Source organism: Dermacentor variabilis, chromosome 11, assembly GCF_050947875.1.
Source record: "Dermacentor variabilis isolate Ectoservices chromosome 11, ASM5094787v1, whole genome shotgun sequence".
NCBI lineage: Eukaryota > Metazoa > Arthropoda > Arachnida > Ixodida > Ixodidae > Dermacentor > Dermacentor variabilis.
The window spans coordinates 58,896,698-58,917,227 of record NC_134578.1 but is presented as its reverse complement, the minus strand read 5'-3'; the positions used below and the strand labels follow the sequence as shown (position 1 = coordinate 58,917,227).

The 20,530-nt window shown below is 45.6% G+C and overlaps 1 protein-coding gene across 3 annotated transcripts in view; it reads left to right on the top strand.

The window, feature by feature from the left end:
* Window positions 1–20,530, top strand: part of LOC142564702 (dicarboxylate carrier UCP2-like) — a 113,682-nt gene that overhangs the window by 54,929 nt on the left and 38,223 nt on the right. The window contains exon 1 of one of the 3 annotated variants that reach the window (XM_075675836.1): window positions 4,464–4,550. The exons of the other annotated variants lie outside the window; for them this stretch is intronic. The gene's annotated coding sequence lies outside the window, so the exon portion shown is untranslated. Of the gene's footprint in view, window positions 1–4,463; window positions 4,551–20,530 lie in introns of those variants that run through there. 3 annotated transcript variants of the gene reach the window in all.

The following is a 20,530-nucleotide window of genomic DNA, read 5'->3' as shown; positions in this document are numbered from 1 at the left end:
AGAGAGGACACAAATGAAAAGCGAAGAAACGTCTGGTAGTCACGGAATAAACACTTTATTGATCATGAATGAACCCAATTAATAATTGGGAAAACATCGTAACCATATCCTACTTAATCAAAACAGTATTCAAGTCGCAATGAAAAGTCAAGTATCGAACATACATTTTAAGTCAGCGCTCCCGTTGATACAGTTCTGCAGTTACGAATTTTCACATCTCATACAAACACGCAAAGGTCACGTAATGGCGAGCGTTACCTGTCTTAACACACCCCTAATTTTTCCCACCATACACTATTTAGTAGGTTAATAGAGGACTCGGTACTGCTAGAACTATAACCACGTTCTCTGGTAGCCTATTCAAAATAGAAATGGCACGTGCACTGCAAGCTAATTTAATTTCTTAAGCGTGCATAAGGGTGCAAATAAGTCTATAACTAACACGTTTATTACGTTAGGGCGTGACTTATAGACTGCACACTTCTGCACCCTTCAGGGTAAAACTCAGTTTACAGTGTGGAAGCAGAAAAATCGGTGTACATTAATGTTGCTGTGAGGGTGCCCTATATATATGTAGCTCTTTATTACGATGTGTTCTGGGAAACCGAATGAAGTGCTCCATTATTGCCGCGACTGGTTAAAGTGACGATTGCGAAGTTGGCATAATTGAAGCACTTTTTTAGTGTTGTGCGTAAATAAGTAATAAATAAATAATAAAGGAAGACAAGAATGTTTCGGAAACATGAATAAGAGGAGCAAATCAACCTCAAAGCTAAATATTGCACCTTCTCAATAACTATAAATAAATTTGGCGGTAATTGCATACAAAGGGGAAGATAGGTTGTTGGAACAGTAAATTACGAGTATAAGGGCGGGCTTCGGTCACTGTTGCTCCTGTTTAAAGGGGAACTTAAAGGGACACTAAAGCAAAACCATAAATCAGTTTAGACTTATCAAGCATTGTTTGAGAACCCTGCAGGCAGTCATTTAAAAAAATTGTTTGATTATTAGACGAGAAAATGAAGGTCCAAGTATCAGTATTTGAATTTCGCGCCGAAACCCCTGCGCCGGTACGTCAGCGTGACGTCAGGGACTCCAAAGTACGTTTTCGCATTTGGGCCGCGTTGGCTGAATAAAGGTTCCTGAAACTTGTTATGTTTAATATGTCGTTCCTTTAGAACACAGTGCAGTCAATCTGTACCGCTATATATGATTAGTAGTCCCTAGAAGATGCCATCAAAATCTACGACGTCACAGCCCCCAGGTGCGGGAACTTAAGTAGGCGTCGCCACCCGTATTTCGTTCTTGCGCTCTTTCTGGCTTACCAAACGTCTTATCATTGTAAGAGTGGAGTTCTTGCTGTTGTAGAACGGTAATGTACTGATGCAGAAGAAATTATTTTTCACTTTAGTGTCCCTTTAAGTCAAAATGAAAAAGAGCAGGAGGAGGGAAAACCTTATTTCCCTCAGATGTTAGGACTCTTTCAATTACCCGGTTCTTTATTCTGCCAAGCGGCGTGAACTGGTCGTAAGGCGTTTACTTTCGGCGATCTCCAAATTCCAGTTGACAGTCCAGTTGACAGCTGGACCGTGGGATTCGAGCTGGACAGCTCTACCTCCCCGTCCGAAGCGTCATTAAGTTGGAGTTCCCCGCTAGGCTTCTAGCCCTGGCCATTCGCTCAATGAAAAAAGAAAAAGAAAAGATAAAGCTCTCAGGATTAACAAATATGCGTTTTCTCAAATTTCTGAACCGCAACTTCTTGACATAGAGAGAAACGGGTGTACATGCACGTGTCATTTCCATTTTCATTGAATTGATCGATACAACCCGCTTTCAAAAAGTGGGGGAAAAACCGTTTCTTTCGCAGCGATGTATCATTGTTCTACACACCGTGGGGTTGGGCTTAGCGGGCGATGGCGTTGTGTCGTTTAACGCGAGGTCGCCTGGCCGCGGGGGCCGAATTTCTATTCGGTGCTCTATGAAGATGCCCAGGTAGGCAAAATTAATCCAGAGTCCCACTACATGGCGTGCCTGATAATTAGGTCGTGGTTTTTGCTCGTAAAATCTGAGAAGTAATTTTTATTTTATATTTTAGTGTGCTTTTCAAGCAACCATCAATTACCGTCTGCAGAAATTCATTCACACGTCTGTAACGGTTGTGATAAAATTACAATCGTCTGTTACCTCTTAAAGGTTCTCCTATGTACCATGTCAAGGGAGAACTGAAAGCGAAGGTAGGTCCTTTAGATTCCAGTATTACCCTTACTTCAGGCAACGGAGCCTTTCGACTACAATATCTTCGAGGAATCCACTCCCGGATTTTCCGCGTAACCTGTCTTTCTTCTCACTTTCTATTTGTCGACCATTTTGTATATTCCTGTTCGCGCTCACCCGAGCTGTCGATCAAAGCCTCGTCAAGGAAAATAAATAACTGAGGTTCGGAATTGACAAGGGCGACGGATAGAAAATGACGGCCGATACGTTGTGAATCACTAAAAAAAAAAATCGCTGCCCACATACACAAAAAACACAAAAAATAAAAAACAAAATGCATTGTTGCTTGAAGGCGAAGCATCGAAAGCAATAGAACTTTAAGTTAAGCGTTGCGCTCGAAATTCTCACACAAGTTTTGGTGTAGTTTTGCTGTACAGTTAGAGCGTTTGATAAGTGAATTTTACTGCCAAGTACAGCAAGAAAGCTGCATGTGTTAGATAGGTGTACGGGGCACGTGCCTTATATCTGAACCCGTCAAGAACATGTGCCAATAATATCTTACGGGGACAAAAACGGTTTTTCTTTTCTTGGAGACACTGTAAACGGTGCTGTAGAAAGTCAACACAGCTAGTAGGTCAAGTTAATTCAGTATTGCAGGCGTGTAAGTACGACCGAGATACAAGGACGAAAGAAAGAACAAGACACACGTAACGCATACATGGCGACAGGTCGAATGTATGCGCTGTGTGTCTCTTCTTCTGCCTTTTTCCCGCATATCTTAGGCGCATTAACATGGCTGTGAGAGAGAGCGGGAGACATTTATTACTGTAGAAAAGCTGAGAGTTAGGTCTGAATCTAAATTCGGATCTGCTACTCAGCATTGAGGAAGGGAGTAGAGAGAGAGAGAGAGAGAGAGAGAGAGAGAGAGAGAGAGAGGTGTTGAGGATGAGGGTGAAGTTGGTGGCGAGTGAACTAGAACGGAAAAGACTCTTCAAAGTCTCAAATCTAGACTGCTCTCATGCAGGAATTTGCACGCCGGCAATGCTGTTTTATATGAGGGCAAATATCTTGGGAGAGTCTATTGACAAGCATTTAACCGTCAAAATGACGGCAGACCGTCATTATGTATGGCGTACGCTACGACGTACTGCACACGGCAGACAATCGAATCGCATCGCAAGCAACCCTTTTCTTTTTTACGTGGTATTCGTGACTCTCTCATTGCCTCCTTCTTCACGGCGATAGAAGCGTCTTTTCGGAAGGACGTGCCCCATGTGCCGACCCCCTGGCTACGTCACTGTTACGTATACAGTGGTTTTTCAGAGTTGTGCATATTAGAGTTGTGTGGGAGCATATGTGTAAAACACTGCACGAGAGAGTGAGCAACCAGAGCCTCGTTATTGAGCCAACATCACCAAAAATAGGTAGTCGAGTGCAAATAACCCTTGTTCAGTGTGGCAGGTCTTTTCGGTGGAAGAGTCGTTGGCAACCACGGGGTTGTCATAGTGTCGTGGCGTTTTAACACGACAGGCGTGTGATTGTGCTGATAGGTTAAATCACTGGTTGCTTAATAAGCTTTCAACAAAGGTACGACTCCACATCATTGCTGCCTATATCTTTTGAAAAAGAAGTGAAATTATTGGGTTTTACGTGCCAAAATCACGATCTCATTGTGAGGCACGCCGTAGTGTCGGGGACTTCGAACATCTGAACCACCTGGGGTTCTTTAACGCGCACCTAAATCTAAGTACACGGATGTTTTCGCATTTCGCACCCATCGAAATGCGGCCGCCGTGGCCGGGATTCGATCCTTTGGGGGGAGGCGGGTGGTGGCGGGGGGCGGCATCATTACCGGCCCTTCGGTGGCCAATTTTTCCTAGGATCTCATCATTTATTAAACGACAAACCACAACGCTCGGACATCCAGGACACACGCTATAAGGTGCCATCGTTGATCGGTCAAGGCTGCACACAACGCGGTCCCCTTTGCGGAACACAAAAATTGTGCCCCCAAATTTCGAGTTGTCGCGAACTGTCACAAACACGAAGGCAAAGGCGATCGACATAAGCCGATCATGCGAACGCGGAAATAACAAAGAACTGCACAAAAAGGCAGCGCCGAGAGGCGCGCAGACAAAATTTAAACAAGCAGATGGCGAAGAAAACGGCAGGATGCAGTTGCCCCCGGCAACGACAGCGTCGCGCTGACGTCGAAGACACGCCCCCTGGAGTCGCGTCGCTGATTGGCAGGCCTCCAGAGGTATAAAAGGGGGAAGCCGATGCAGCGCCGGCTCACTCGACAGCTGTTGTCGACCGGTCTTGCTCATCGCCTCAAGGTGCGCTGCTTCATTTTCGCATTTGCGTTGGTTACGGGGCCCCTGGAGATCAGATGCTTTCTGTGTGATTTTTGGGACGGCATCGCGATAAGCGTGTAGCCAAGCTTCGGACTGTCGAGATAAGTGACCTAGAGCATAAATATTTTTTTTTCTTTATGCATGTTTCCTTGTTTGGTGGTTGGCTAGAAAGTTCGCATTACCAAGAATATCCAGCTCTGTAGATCCTTGACAGTGGTTTAAATGCGAATGTTTTAATGTAAGACTGAGAATTTAGCGAAGTTTAATGAGAAAAATCGATCGTGCACCTACAATGCCGGGAGGCCTAGGAATGGTCTCGAGTGGTAAACACATTAGCCGGTCAACCGTTTACGGCAGCATTAGATAGAAAAAGAAGGGCGTTAGAAGAAAAAAAGGAACCGTATCTTATGAATTGTGTACATGCTGTTTGTATAATAGCTCTTGAAAGTGCCCAGCTCCTTTCCAAACAAATTTCTCAGGCCACAGCAGTGATCTTAAGGTTGGTCGTTTTGGGCGAGCATGACGAATCCAACATGTCCGCGATGTCTGACAAGCTGTTGCACCCAACTCAATTCAGTACTAAGATGTCTTTGTAGTTACTGCTTTCATGTGTTCCACGTACAGACGCCGTTCGGTTTGTTCGCGGGGCACCTTTTGATAATGGATAAGTCTCAGTAGATTAGCCTTACTTCGCGAGTATTGTGTTGAAATGTGAATTATAGAGAAATGATGTTAACCAACGTGCTTGTCAGACTGCGCACAACACGAAAAGATTGAAGAGCGTTTTGTAGCTAAAATTAACTTTGAGGTTGCAACGTACGCGTCTACTAGCGCAGAAATGTTTTTTTACTTAGCTGAACATCTAACTGCTCGGATTCCAGGCTGGTTATAATTTGATTTCACCTGCTAGGGACATCCGCGACCGTACGACACTCATTCGCACTCAATTATACGCGATCTGGTCTCAGAGGCACCCAACTTGAGTACATTACCTGAAATAAAGAACTTCACAGATTATACACTCATAACACCTTGCTTTTTCTTTACTTACCACTAAATGTATTCATCGTGATATGCGATATGCGTTACTCTTTTCCTAATGACGACACTCAACGACATTAACCTGTCACCCTGAATTCGGAAGTGGCGTTTTTTTTCGTGACTGAAATAGTGTCGATGGTGGGCTTGACGGTTTATTTCTGGTGCTCACTGCTACGCACACCGACAAGTCGTACCGTCGCAGTTCCGTTTTCGTCGCCTTCTCCGAAAGCATGGTTGCCACGGAAACGGGAAAACCAGCGCAGACACTTCCGTGGAAGAGGGACCTCGTAACGACCCGATCGATCTATTCCGCCGGTGAGGATGGTTCGGTGACCTCTTGTAACTCTAAAGAACGTACTGCGTTGACGGTTTCGTTGAATAATTGAGAGACTCCCCAACCTTCGAAGCTTGTTTTTTAGCTACGTTCGTTATACGAACTATAAAAGGGCGTTCATCGTGACGACGATGGCGATTTGCTGGTTCCACGAGCTTTCGTGATTTCGAAAGCGACCGGGCTTTTATTGGCGACAGTGCTGGCGTTTTCCTGTTGATCAGCTGGCGCCACCACCTTTCGTGATTGCCTGCACGACCGTAGCTATTTTTCGTAACGAGTTAAGGCAGGCTTCAATTGGTACAACGTTGGCGTGGTATCGGTAAAGCTGGTTCCGTTGAGCTTTCGCGATTCTGAAAAAAACAAACGAGTGGTTGCGAGAAATACCTACTTGGACAGCCGGAATCTTTCAGCAGGCAACTAATCGGCTGCTGCGGCTTGCAACTGTGGTACGTTGTTGCCGCCGTCAGCGGTACGGATAACAACGCGGTAATCCGATGCTTTGCAAGTGCTTCATTTTCCGGGAGGAAAGGGCCATCGGACGGCCGTGTACTTTTCCGCGCGCTGGCACGGTACGGCTGAAACCGCAGCTGTTGACCTGTCGTCTGGATCCGCGGCAGTCGTGCCACATCAGAATTGAGATTTCCTTCGAGACTTCTGCGAAGTAAGGCGAGGTAAACGATCGACGCGCTGTAAATGTTCATGAGTTAGCACTCTTATAAGCGTTCCGAGTACTGAGGATGGCAGGTGAAGTCAATATATGTCGCGAACTAATTATTAATGCGCGAAAATTAGGTGGCCTCGAAAGATTTGCTGTACTCGCTTTGATGAAACAGGTGTGCTGCGTAGTTGTTCATTATATATATACATGTATATAGTAACTGGATTTTAGAAACAAACTGAATATTGTCGGTGTTAACTATTATTTTCTGGGATCAGATATGGCTCCCATAATTTACGACAGTGAGAGGTGAATGACTTTACTTTGGCTTTAGTCATTTGACTCCAACAACGGGCCAAGGACCTTTATCTTCCATTCGACAATGCAACCTTATAGGTCGTATCTTCGACACGGGAAGGCAGCGGTGTGGATTAGATAGTAAACGGATGTAGCTGATATTCTAGTTAAACGAAGTGGGGGGACGGGAATGGTGTTGTAGCTGATCTAACCATGCATTGCTTAGGGCTGATTTACCGGTCGTATGCAATAGTTACAGAGCGGCTGTAAAGAAAACAGTAAAGAAAACGAATTCGTGGATGGTAGAGAACAAGGTGGTGAGATGAAATTAGGATATTTGCAGGCATGGGATGGGGTTAGCCGGCACAAGACCGGGAGGCCTTTACCCTGCAGTGTACATTAAATACGATGATAGTGATAGTGACAGAGACGTGTCATCCGAGGAGATCAGTGAAGAAGGGGATGGGGGGAGTTTGTACCATTTCATACGTAATGTAAGTCGTCTTGCAAGATTACGGGGTTTGATAAGATTTAGATTGTTGCAGGCATCGGATGGGTCGGCTGACGCTAGGCGGGAGGTGGGTTTTTGCGGACACCGTCAAACTGGACCACATTATTGGTCATGCTCGCCATCTTGTCATTTTTGGTCGGCTCGCGGGGTTAGCTGCGCCCTCTCTGATTGACTCGAATTAGGCGAACAAGACAGCGTTGCGGACTCTGGTAGTGTTGAAAAACAACACCCCGGGGTAATTGGTGATAGCTGGGAGAACTAGAACTTCGTCCTGTAGCAGACGAAAAGAATCATAATATATATTATGATCATTTTATGATGACGATGTTCGGGTGAATTGGAAATATGTGAATAACAAATAATTTAGCGCCGGAAATTAGGAGGGGGAGGCACTCAAGAAAACACAAAAGAGTCTGGTTTCTTTTGTTTATTTGTATATTTGTGTGCCTTGACTACATCTGTTCTTTATTCTGTGCAATTTCTCGCGCATTTTTTTTTATTCTGCGTAATCCTCGGGGAACACCCGATGCTCTTGCTCAGCGTCTCTCACGTTCTGATGCTGAGCACGGGTTCGTAGGGTCGATAGCCTACTGTGGTAACCGTTTTCATAAGGCGGGTTATTGCAAGAATGCTTGCGTTCCATGCTTTGGGTGCGCGTTAAACAACAACAACAAAAACAAAAAATAAGCACATGCGTTCTAAATAAATCCGAAGCCCTCCCTGGCAGCGCCCATGTCGCACAGCCGGCGAGTTCCTTTCGAGCGTTGAGTTCCATAATTTAATCTTATTTCGGTGGACTCATTTCAAGCTGATGTTGAATTTGTTATGCTGGATTCGAATTTTTATTTCTCGTTCATTTAAGCGAGGGAATGCTGAGACTAACGACACGAAGCCTGACGAAAGTTTTAGTTCGTACAAAGAACAAGCGCGACAACAGAGTAAAAATGTGTAGATAATGTAAAGCATCCACCTTACTTTACGATCTGTAACATTCTTTTAATTCGAAGAGCGTCAAATTTACATAACGAAGTGGCATGTCCGTCAGTTCAATAAACCCCTATTTTGATATATGGCGTCACAGTAACGGCCGCAATCGTCACCTATCATCGTAATTCATTCATTTAACAACCTGACCTTGTTATATTGACAAGCCGACGACAAAATTTGCATGTTGCCAACGTTACCAAGCCGTGATAAATCGACCAATAAACTGCTACGATCGATCTTGAATGTGTTAGCCCGCTTTCTTTTTTTCCGGGGCCCAAAATGGATCGCTGCCGCTCATGAATTATTGCCGTTTGGATCTATACACGCTTTCTGGTCGACCGTTTCGGTTTCTACCCGCCTAGTTGGCCCAGCAACTATAGCATCCTGCCGCTATGTACACTGTAAAATTATTTACACCCGAAAAAGTGAAAAATGGTGTAAATGTGTCTATAACTCACACCCTTCGGGTGTCCGTTATATAGATAACACCCTAAGGATGTGAGTTACAGACACATTTACACCCTTTTCACTTTATGGGGTGCAAATTATTTTACAGTGTTGAGCAAGGTTGCGTGATCAAACCACAGTGTGCAGGGTTGCGTGATCAAACCACAGTGTGCGTTGTGACGATGACTGGATAAAAAAAAATACGCCCATGAAATATTTCAGTCACCGTCGGAGAAACAGGAGGTCGCAATTGATTGCCGTCTTTTGCGGCATGCGAAACCTTCCCCAACCTGTATAATGTAACTTAGCGAGTCTCATAAAAACGAACATTTCCTGTGACGATAGCGTTGCATTTTTTTTTATTTCAATAGCGTTCCTCGTGGAAATTCAATCACTTCTTTTTCTTGCCGCGTTTAAGAGAGCCGATTACGAAAGCTTATGCTTGTCGCGCTGTTGTAATTCTTGAATACTGCCACGTGGCCCAGCATAGGGATATATAGCTCCAGAAACTCGTGGTGGAGGCAAAAAATAGTGCTCAGAAAGAAAGCAGCAATAACGGAAATGCTAGACAAGGTCAAACTAACTGTAGAGAAATTCGAAGCTCACTAGTTGGGCAGTCGCACTACCACAAGAAAGAAAGAAAAAAAATGTTACTAGGAACGAGAAAAAAATGAATGATTTATTTCTACTGTAACTACTGTAATTCAGGAGAATTCCGCAGTGGGCTAATTGGTTGGACATACTTAACACATTTGCGCAAAGGGGTGAAGGGACATGACTTGAGCAAGAAAACAACGTACGACACCTGAACACTCAGGTGTCGCGTGTTGCGTCTCGGGTATTCTCTCGGGTATTCGTCTCGGGTATTCGGCTGTTCCAATCTAGTAAGCATATGATGATGATGATCATTTACGGGCATCTCGTTTGAAACGGGGCGCGGACAGATCATCACCTAGCGTGCCTGAGTTACTCAAGTTTGCTATCAATGCTTTTTTTTTCTAGCATTTTGTTAGGGAGTTTTTAGAAATCGCACTCCCCCGATGGCTTTACGTATACCAGGAAAGCCAAGCTGCCTTGTAGACCGTTTGCGTACGCTCTTTCCTGCTGTTCTTGCATTCTCCTGTACGCCTACAGCTGGCTGACAGCGTCCCATAACTTTGGGTCCCCTGTTTCCAAAAATTCCTAATAATAGAAGAACCAGAAAAAAGGCACCCAGGACAGCAACTATGCTTTCTATAATACACTCCTGCAGTATCTCAATGGAATTGGTTTGCGGGGTTTATTTGAACGTTCCTTCGTTCATTACTAAGTGGGTCTGTCTCTGCTAAAAAAAAAAAAAGTATGTTTCTCACGAGCACCAACTTTAAGATAGCTCACCTAACGCTTATAAGAACATAAGTGCTTCGAAGTACCTAACATTTCTCCGTCTATCTGTAACTTCGGAGCATTGTTGAACATATCATTTAATTATGGTCATTTACATAGATAAAATAGTTTTACGTGTGCAGCTTCTCTGTTATCTACATTTCTAAAGAGGCTTTAAATGAGGCTGTGAATTTCTACCGTGGCCTAACGTATAAACGGGCGCATTTATGAGCTGAGATCGAGTGATAAAGGATACGACGCACCTTTACATACGCTGCCACTGAGATTTGTTTTAGGAGTTTAAACCTGAACGCGCGATTCGTCTCCCCCTGCCACTCCTCTGTTCGTTCTCCCCAATAGCCTCAGTGGTCAAGATAATACCTTGTCATTCTCCCTGCTTATAATCTTGAAAACTTCAGTCTGTCCACACTGGAAACACATCTCACAAAGGCTATCACCGACGAATACAGCCATGTGAAACTGGTCGTTTAAAAATTTAACTTGCAAAACGCTTCGTTCGCGGAACCTTGCCAAGAACTTTTCTGGAGGGCCCGGCGTATGCCTTGCGACAGCTTCTTTGTGAAGCCTTCCACGTGTCGGTGGCGTGGATCGGCCCACGAAAAAGAAAAGACAGAGAGAGAGAGCTAAAACACGAAACGGTGAGGGTGGTTTCCCAACAGCGTCCAGAAGCAAAACGAGAACTAAGGGGCCACTGGGTACAGGGTAAAAGGGCGGAGCGGACGGTGTATGTATGTATGGAGGGAGAGGAGAGCTCGCTGATCACCGGCCTCTCTGACGCAATCACTGGCGCGCGAGCGGTCGTTTGGCAGGGGAGGCACGCGCCAATGCCACGCATCGCACGAAGCAGCGCGAAATGCCAGCAAGAAAAGGCCCGCAGCCGTAACACTGCAGCCAGCTCAAAAATACGTTAAAAAAGAAAAACGGAAGGGAGAACGGTCGCCGCGATCCTGTTGCTAGGCGAGCAGTGCCGGCTCAACGTCGTTTCCAGGGGTGACCTCTGCTTCGAACGCTGTTGTGGATTCAAGCCCCGTCTACTGTGAACGACTTCGGCCTTCGCTGCCTTAGTCGCTGACCCTGCCGGTGATGATGTGGAAGCCCAAGAGGAAATCCTTTCTTTGCCTATAAATGGGAACTCATTTTTTTTCTTCTTCTTTGTGACGCTAGTTGTAGCCAAGATTCCTGTCAATGCAGCAGTATGTCTTGACAACTTAATGTGCTGCCTTTGTGGCTCGGTACGTTCTGTGAGCTTGGTTGAAAGGTTAAAAAAAGTACATAAACAGTGCATTTTGCCAGGGCTAAACCATGAGGCCTTAACTAGAAGGATAGAAAAGGTGAATCGAGGAGCTAGCGAGCGCGCAAAGAGCTATGGAAATTACAATGATAAACTCTGGGATAAGAGAAAGGAACGCAGCAGCGTACAAGAAGAAAAAACAACAACATAATACTATTGGAAAGCGCATTACATGCTCCGTGTTTATATTATCAGGGAGTATCCTCTAAATGTCAGCATGGAGCGACATTACAAATACATAGCTTGAAATTATGTTTGCAGCATTGCTTGCTAATCTATTCCTGTCTCGAGCAGTAATGAAAAAAAAAGGCTTACTAAACAGTTAAGTTCTTAGAAAGTTTTGTTAACCTTGAGGCCAAGGCCAACGTTGCCTCAGGGACACGTAGTCAGGTCTATGTATATATCTCGTGTGATGAGTACCTGCTTGCGAATAGAAAATTTCGCGAAACAACTCTAATATCGCAATTTTACTCCCTTTCTGTTGCGCGCCCCACCCTATGTTTTTCTTTGTCATCGTTATGCTAATATTTCTCGTACAATATTAAAATACACGCCGCACTCTTTTCTTCAGCACTCTTTTTAAATTTTTTTCTCTTTGTTGCTTTGGCTCTTAGGATCCGACCCGGTGCTAGCGCGTTCAAGTATTGATCGGACGTTGGTGACATACAGTTAAGTCTTCGCTCTCACGGAAAACTACCTTGCATTTCATTTTTTTATAAATACGAGAACGTGAAGCACTTTGCACTTCTGTAATCAACGTAATGATTCCAAGGTAAATCGGTGATTGACTACATTCTCAAATACGACTATATGTTGAAACAGGCAACAGCTGCGTCCCATTGGTGTGGTGATTATATAGAAGCGAATTTTCTCACTTAGAAAAAAAAAAACACCATCATAAGTGCATTGTTTTATATCTCTTTCTCTCTTCGACGGTGCCTGCCTGAGCGCTTTCTGTCTGCGCGCCATTTTCGGGAGCGAAGCGAACATAGCGTAAGGAGGGGGTGGAGTGCAGACGGGGTCCCGAACAGCTTCCTCCAGAACACCTGCGTGGTATCGAAGTGGGACTGCCGCCGACAGAGCACACAGGTGTGCATATCCGACTGCTGTAAAAACGGGCTCGTTAGGACCGGCAGCTATGCGTGGACGGAAAAAGAGAAATACAGCGCACATGCCGTGCTCACACTCATAGCGGTTGTTGTCTACGAATGCAGAAGTTCGTCGACCGAACCGTTTTAACGTAGCGACTGTACAAAACGAGCGCGTGGGCCGGACGACATGGGCACTGAACTGCTGTTTACGGAGCCTATCGCTGACTTGGTTTAGTTCACTATATGGTTGATACCCGTGGCCACAAGTGCGAGTGTCTATAGTTAGCTTAAGTTTCTTAATGACGTCATATCTGGAGTTGCCGCTGGGCGCCCGCATTTAATTACATTGAAAGCCACAATGATCAAGCTGCAGTGAATGCTGTAGAAGTTTGTTTGCCAATCGTAATATCACATAAAAATGTATATTTAGAGAGGCAATAGTTGAAGGAATAACGCTAAAGCATAATTATGCGCATTATATGTTTCGAATTGCTTCAGTTTACTTAATAAACGCGCATTTCATGCGCAGGCGTAACCACTAGCGTTGGTAGCAAGAGCAAGCATTCGACGGCCTAATGAGTTGCGACAAGGCTCTGCACCTCAAATTACATTGAACTTTGTAGCAGGGAAGAGGTTGATAGGACCGGATCTGTTACATGCATAGACAGCGGTACAAAGTACATATAGAAGTTTTAAGGCAGTGAAAAAAAAATTAAAGAGATTTATACAAAATGCTAGACTGAATAACATTAGGGCATACGTGATTAACTCAAGCAGCCTAGGTCACTACTTCTCATCGCCCCGTTTCAGAGGCGATGCCAATAAGTCGTCAGGATCATTCAGTCGAGGTGGAATGTCCAGAGGACGCAGTTTCCAGAGTAAAAACTTGCCGCGGCATTCGACACTCGTGTGAAACTGACTTTTTCTTAGCTTCGCTTTGTTACATAGGGCTTTCTCCTATATTCCTTTCCCGTCTCCATATTTACCGCAGAGCTACATGCATGGTAGCTGCCGTAACCATGGAGACACCATGGAGTTAACACCATGGAGTAACCATGGAGTCAGCACCATGCATCGCATGCATGGTGTTAACTGCGACGTGTAGGGAAGACTCGAAACGTCGTGATCTCAGCAATGGTGTTGTCTTTACTCGGCGTCTCCTTTTTTTTTTTTTCGGCTCACAGGTTTGCTCGCTATGCTCACACGACGATATGCGGTAATAGTCACGATGAAGCGAATCGCGTTTTCGGGACTGTCTCCGTGCTAGTTTTTCGGCGTGTAACGCACGTTTCCGGGTATCGCCGTCACCCATTAGCCGGATTGAAGGCACCGGCTAGCTTTCTTTCTCCTGCCGGATCTTGTTTTACGAGGTTGGGCGGCGCTCGGGTGAAACGAGATCGAAGTGGGAAACCGGGGCGTTCGTCTTGACTTCGACCAAGGTCGGATAGTAATAGGAGGCTGGCACGTGTACACTGGAATTTTGTTTCTGTGGTTCGTCCACGCACGTTTTGGCTTGTTAACGTTTGCAGCTATAGTCGTACCTTTGTTATACGGTGTCCTGCTCTTCTTCTTGTTTCTTTAAGAACCCGTCGATCCGGTGGGTCTGAATGCGCGTTTTCGTTCGTTGTGTCTTAAATCCCGAGAGCTGGTTTATCGATCGAGAGCTGCACGGGGCTGAACCACGTGGTGCCAGTAGGGGGCGAGGTGAGAAATTTGAGCCCCGGCTATGGTAAAGTAAGGCACTAGGTCAATGATAGAGAGCATAAAAGCGCGGATAATAAAGAAAAGACAGACTATATTATATTCACTTAGTCAGCAGCTCCAGTGCTGCCGCAAAAAGTACTCTTGAAAGGACTTGAGCGTATGGTGCAAGGACGAGCCGTTCTTTCATGTTTTTCTTTCTTTTCTCATCTGACGGTGCAGGGTAGCAAACCGGGTGCAAATTGTTTAACCTGCCTACTTTTACTTGCTTATGTTCCTAGAGCTGGTTTTTATCGGCAAACGACAACGACGCTGAAGTTTGAAGATATGGGACTGATTCGCGAACGTGATTCCCTCGCTCCTCAACCTCTCTGCCTTAATGTCCAAATACTACACCTTCAGGTCTAATCTGTCGGTCTTCACTTCGCGAACAGACTATAATTTTTTTTTATCACGCGGCTGTACGCAGTAGCGTACCAATCTTCGAGATTGCGGTATATGGAGGTGGCTGTCCAATAATGCTACTCCGGGTGGGGCGACACTCAACATATAACGAACGACTTTCGGCCAACAAGGAGCTTTCTATATAAGTGTTGACCAAAAGTTACTTTCCACGTTTCTCGCGTTGTCTTGATTGACGTAAAGATGGTATGAACGTATAGACTATTGTAGTGTAAAAGCAGTTAAACGATTAATAAGCACGAAACCTTACACTCATATAATCCGTTCACGATTCGGGGTGTATCTTTGCCACAAGACGACAATCATCGTAGACATTGTGCGAATTTCTTTCCCTGAACGCTGCGTGCTCGCGGTACACTCGCAAACAAAGGCTCTTATGAGTAATTTATTATTCCCTGTAGAAAAGTAACAGGTACAATGCGATAATAACAATTTAAAAAAAGCGCGCACGAGAGTGATGACTATCGTTTTTTTTTTCGTGACAGTGGCAGCATTTTCGTCCAAAGGTTATAGCAACGTTTAGGACTGTATATTCCAAAAGAACGTATACCCGCAAGCGGTGACTAAGTGACTGCAGAGTTAGGGATAAGTGATGCGGGAAGTGCAGGGATGTCAACCAGGCTGAGACTCGATTGGCTGCCCTGCATTGGGTAAGGGCGAAATGGGGATAAGTATTGAGGAGAGAGGAAAAGAACGCACACACAAGTCGAGGCATTCGTCATGCTGTTTTAGTCGCAACTCATTGTCAGTCCCATAGGCTGATGGATTAGAAAAAAAAATGGCTGAAGGCTTAGCTTGGTTAAGCCTGGAAGATTGCGAAAGCAATACCCTTGGCTGCGCCTTGGTTCGGCTGGTGGTGTGGACATGTGGACACCAGCGTGCGCCCTCTCTCGGTAGCGCCGCAGCAGCGGCACGCAAGGCTTCGCCTCCACCATCGATGCCGCTAGCTGGGGCCCCGTCTCCCCGTCTGGCGTGACGTCACACGGTCACGTGACGCGCAGCTGTCTAAGGAGGCACCACGACCAGCGATGGGCCGAAAGTGCGAGCAGTATTGCTTTCGCAATAAAAAAAACGCAGCAGATCCTTTGTGGCCTCAAAGACTCGCAAGAAGCCACGAGGTCAGGCAATTTGCAGAAGTGAATATGGCATTCTGCTGCTACGAAATGAGGTCTAGGGTTTGGCTCCAGGCAGAGGGGATCTAATTTCAATTGTGTGCGAAATGAAACAAAGGCTCGTGTATACTTGTAAATTTACAAGCACGTTTACGAAACCGAGGTGGTCAAAATTTATCCGGATTACTCCATTACGGCGTTCGTGTTTCATAGCTTCATTGTTGCCTTCTGACGTGACGTCCCAGGAGTAAATTATTGAATTATTAAGGCAATTTAGTAATTTGGAACCCTGAGTTACGGGATTCTATTTATCAGGCAAAAGGGTGCGCAAGAACGAACGCGTACAAAAGAACGATTAAAGAGTACTGAGGAACCCTAGTGTCATTTGGGTTTGGAGTATACGCTAACCTCTAATCTACCTAGTAAGAATGGTTCCCAGGCAGCTCGCACGCGCGCATGACCTCTACCATCTTCAGAAAGCTTCGGCTAATAAGGACTGGGCACAATCAAATCGCGGCGCCAAAAGTACTTGTGAGTTAGCTTCAACAGATAATGCAAGATCTCGCATGCCGCTAGACTTTTGCACCAATTATCTCTCTGAATTGTCAAAGTGAATAGCTTTCTTTGACTGTTTCGGCCGTTTTTCGTGATTGGTCGGAGTTCTGCGGTGGGCGGACTCGGCAGTAAAAACGTTCGTTTGTTCATTTGTTTGTTTTTGGTTCGTTTCTTGGTTGGTTGGTTGGTTGGTCCGTTCGTTGGTCCGCTCGTTGGTTCGTTCGTTGGTTGGTTCGTTGGTTGGTTCGTTGGTTGGTTCGTTGGTTGGTTCGTTGGTTGGTTCGTTCGTTCGGGCTCTTCGCTTATGCTGACAATCATTGTCTATGTTTTCTGCACAATTCTTTAAAATCATTTTTTTTTCTTTTCTCGAAATCTCGGGGCAAGTGAGTTTAGAAAGCAGCGCGATTTCAAGCGATTGGCACGCGCGGCGACGCTGTCACTCACGGCCGGACGACTGGTTGCCAGGCGGATGCGCGTTCGACCGACAGGCGGTAAGCGAGACCTTCGGCGTATCGCGATTACGACACCGCGCGCGCGCGTCGCTTGTCGTTTGTCGCAGAGTCGATCGGGGCGCGTTGCGTCCTGCCACAAACAAGGGGCTATTATGTCACACGCTCGCGCTTGTTGATTGTGTCGAGAGGTGGGCGGAACCTCGGCGACTCGTTGCCGCTCGGATTTGGTCATATGAACCCCCTTTCCTTTTTGCGCACGTCTTCAGAGGCTTCCTACACGTGACGCGGTTGCTATGGATTCAATTTTATAACAAAAAAAAATGGAAACCCCCTAGATTACGTGGACACTTCAGGCTTGGCCCCTTTGCCGTCTTATATGCTTGAGTTCGTGGCCAAAGTTCTGCCACTTGTTTTTCTGACTCTGTTCAAAATAGAAGGTTCCAGACCAAGCGATAATTTCTACTGACAAAGTTTCGTATGTATGTATAGTCGTGGCGGACATCAGAGTTCACGCAATAATCAGTAATATATAAAAATATGTACCAATATTTTACTGACTGTTTTGAAATTCCTGTAACTTATTATTCATAATCATGTCTATCTAAACTGGACCAATCGTTTTGCGGCTCATAGCAATCGAGATAGCCCTCTGGACACAGCCATTCAATGTTCATCTCTACGCCTGCGGCCCCTACTGATTGTTTCAAATTTTTCACTACAGCTGCGCATCACTGGGACTACCACTCTGATATTGCTGTCTCTTCCACTTGAGTCGACGCACATATAGACAATGTTAACGGGGTTCTTGTTTGCAACAATAAGATAAAAAAGTACCATTACCTATTGTAGCGCAGCTGTGGTTGTTTTTATTGTTCTTGATGTTTTGCTGCTGCTATGCGTCACTGTGCTTTTCTTCAGGGGGGGGGGGTAAAAGGGGGAGGGGGCCTTCGTGTCTCAGTGCGGTTTGTCTTGATTTCTCTTAGTTTTGCTATTTTACTTTCTTTGTATTTCTGATACGTGCATTTACTAATACTTGCTGCGGTGATTACATGCGTCATTATGCACTCTTGTAAAATGCACTCCTGGCTAACCATATTGTGAATAATAGATCAAATAAATAAATAAATAAATAAATAAATAAATAAATAAATAAAAGTAAGTGAATAACCTAATTTCATGAGTATCGATGAGCTGACGAGTAAACTCAGGAAGCGTATTTGTAGCCACAATGAAAACTCGTTGATTGCGCGGAGATAAAATTGACGCTCCAACGCCGGAGATGTCGCGCCTTCTGACTTCCCACTACGACTTCCCACTACGCAAGTTTTCCCCGTATTTAATGAGCGCACAATTGTGAGCGAGCGCAAGGATCACGCGAGTCGGGAAATATCCTCGAATCGGCAGGGACTGCGCAGTTAGGCAATTCCGGCACAAGCGAATCCCTCGATAGCGGTGTCGACGAAAGCAGTCAGCTTTCTGAAGCCATGTTCTGGTGGAGTATTTTTCACGCGTGCCAAAGTTGGAGAAGGTTTTCCCTGCCGTGCACCTGATGTGTCAACTATACACCTGTGGGTTTGCTATGCACGCGCTGTGCCTGCTGGAAACTTCGCCTTCATTGTGTAACGCAAATGGTTCCGGCTTGCCGATGACTACGGATGTGTATACTGTGTATACGCTGTACCTCTTTTGCAACAATAAAAAAAGAGCGTTTCTAATTGCCGCCCTTCTCTGTGTGTGTCCACACCTGTCCGTCTTCTGCCTCTGAGCTGTGTGTCAAGTTGTGCATCATCAACACGCCCTTACTTAACTCTCTTACTTAACTTACTTACTTACTTACTTAACTTACTTACCTTACTTAACACTCTAACCCTTACTTTAGGGTTAGACTGGCAAGAAGCTCTGCGCCACTGCACCTCCCTCCCCACATCCCATTTGGTCCCGCTTACTTTCGAAGGTTGGCAGATTGTAGGCGAGATGGTACTCAGTTATGTTGCAAAGGTGTATATAGCACGAAGTAGTTACAGCAAAGCGACGTTAGACTGGTATACCAACGCTAACTTCCAAGTTTTATTGCGGAGGTGTGGTGGTTTACGAGGGTTACCAGAATGTAGTACAGCAACAAGGCCGGATAAAAAAAAAACAGCTCTTGAAGCAACAAGGCGCGAACCAGCGGGTGAGTTCAGCTTTTGTTGATTTAAGCACTGGATATTTCTATCTGGCCTCCTTGTTGTACTAGTACTTTCAGGTAACCTGTAGAAACCGCCACAGTTTCGGAATAAACTCAGTTGGAAGTTAGCGTTTGCCCATTTGTCATGTAGTCCGGTTGTTACTATAATGAAACGTGATTTTACGGCGTAGTTTTAGACGGGACACAGCGAGATAAACCTGAAAAACGCCGATAATCAAGGATGGGCATTTATCCTGTGTATTTCGCCGTGTCCCGTCTGAAATTGCGCCGTAAAACCATCTTTCATAATACTTGTGACCAACTAGCCAACCTTACTGCCTAGACTGTTGTCACCACTTCGCGCTATGCACCCTCCCAACTTACCTTACGCGCAAGAATGGAAAGGGCGAGTGTGAAGGAGGGGGACACGGTATTCACTCGGCGTTTCGTTTCGTTTTGTTTCGCGCTCGAACGGTGTCGCCTTACTTGCGAGTGGAAAACGCCGTTCGCAGCCCAGAAAATGACGTCATAAGCAACGACAAAAAAAAAAAAAATGATACGATCGTCCCACCGCCGTCGCCGACGGAAAAACACGCCTCGCCATGCGATACCGTTCCCGCAGCCAGGCAACGGGTTATGCGAGGCGGAGCGTCGCACTGACGGCATCGTCGAGCTACTTACTGTTCCAGACCGTCTCGGTGACGCCAGAAACACAGTGTTACGGCAGCAAGTACACTTCAATACGAGCCGAAACAGCCTCGAACGTACATGTAATCATCACATTTCCAGTAATCGCCGCCAGCCGGTTTAAGTCCACCGCTGGACAAATGCCTCTCGGGGATCGGCACCTCCAGTTATTCCCCGTCCTGGGTCTGTTTGTCCCGCTATGCTGCAGTGCCCGCGAATTCCTCAATATCGTGACTGCATCTAATCAGTTGTTGCCGCTCTGGCTAATGAGAAGGGATCCGCAGGCCCTAATACAGCTTGGCCGCAATTCGACGAGACCGCCGAAGTTAGCTTAGTGTCCATGGCGTTGGGCTGCCGAGGCCGAGGCGGTGGCCTCAGCACATGCTCGGGTACACTTTGTAGCGAGATGTTCTTGACTTAGTTTAAGGACGCGGGTGGCTACAGTGCCTTTTCATTATGCCTAACACCAATGGGAGGGGCGTATTCAGGCTGAGATTAAAGTAAACAAAAAAATACGTCCACGTGTAGAAATGGTTGAACGAGTCTAACCAGCAACAAGAAAGCTAGAAGTCGTTCATGGGACTTCCAAGGCATCTGTGAAGACCCCTCGTTAAGCATTGGTTGAATGTATCTTCCGATGAACTCGAAAGTTAGTGTAAGGTGGGCGTAGATTACGCTATCCTCTGTCGTATTAAGACATACAGGTGCGTTATCTTATTTCTCTTTTTATTTAATATTAGTGATTCGAGCGCCATACGACGTACGGAGGGTATAATAGTTATA